The sequence below is a fragment of the Vanellus vanellus genome (assembly GCF_965231255.1).
Source record: "Vanellus vanellus genome assembly, chromosome: 3".
Lineage (NCBI taxonomy): Eukaryota > Metazoa > Chordata > Aves > Charadriiformes > Charadriidae > Vanellus > Vanellus vanellus.
This window is the reverse complement of record NC_138907.1, coordinates 6400301-6401343: the sequence shown is the minus strand read 5'-3', so window position 1 is coordinate 6401343 and position 1043 is coordinate 6400301.

The window sequence follows — 1043 nt, the reverse complement described above, 5'->3', positions numbered from 1 at the left end:
ACAGATTTAATAGAGTAAGATTAGATAATTAGCATTAATAGCACTAAAGAACCAATATTGATCCCGATACCAATACAGAATATGCAAAGATTATACTCAGCCAATTATATCAGTAGGAAGCTGTGCACTCCCAGCAGTGGACAGCAAATGTTGAATCAACACTGTGAGCGCTACGGCTTCAGGAGGAAGGGAAGGCCTCAGGGGTCTGGCACCAGACCACAAATTTCTCAGGATGGCAGCCATCAAGGGAGAGAGAGAACTTTGCAGCAAACTTTCTAATTTATAGTGAATGTGACTTTGATGGTATGAAATAACCCTGTTGGCCAGCTTGGGCCAAGCGCCCAGGTCTCGCTCCTCCTCATCCCTGCACCTGGCAAGCTCGAAAACACTGAGACCTTGAAACCCACACACTATAGCTGGCTACAAAGGAAATAGTTTCACAAATTCAGACACTAGAGTCTTCTAAAAGTGCAGACTTCTCAAGTATTAGAAATTAGTCCTGTCTTGCTCAAACAAGGATAAGTTTATTCCAAGCCAAGATAGTCTCCAGCCAAACAGGAAGTAATTTCTGTATCAGGCAGGAAGGCAGCTCAGACCTGTACAGTGATCTCCTTATTTTTTCTGGTCAATTCACCAGAACTAACTGGCTAACTAAGGAAGTTAACTGTCTTAATTACCGTTAATTGAGAGTGCAGTCATTCCACTCAAGGGCAGGGCTGCTGTTCAGCGGCACCTGAGCAAGCCAAATGAGACAGGAATCTCAAGGGAAAGCACGAAGTCCTGTGACTGGGATGAGCTAAACAATGCACCGGGACAGACAGGCTGCCGGTCTCGGGCTTGAGACTTCCTCCGGGCCTGTGACGACGGGGCCTTTCGCCGTGAGGAGAGGAAGAGCCGCTCACGCCACAGGCCGCCTCAGGAGGTGCCTAACGCCTCGCGCCCAACGGCTCCCGCCCAACGGCCGCGCCGCGCGCTCCCCCGCGCAGGCCCCGCCCCCGCGGCGGCCGCTCGCGCCCTCACTTCCTGGGGCGGGCGGGTTGAAC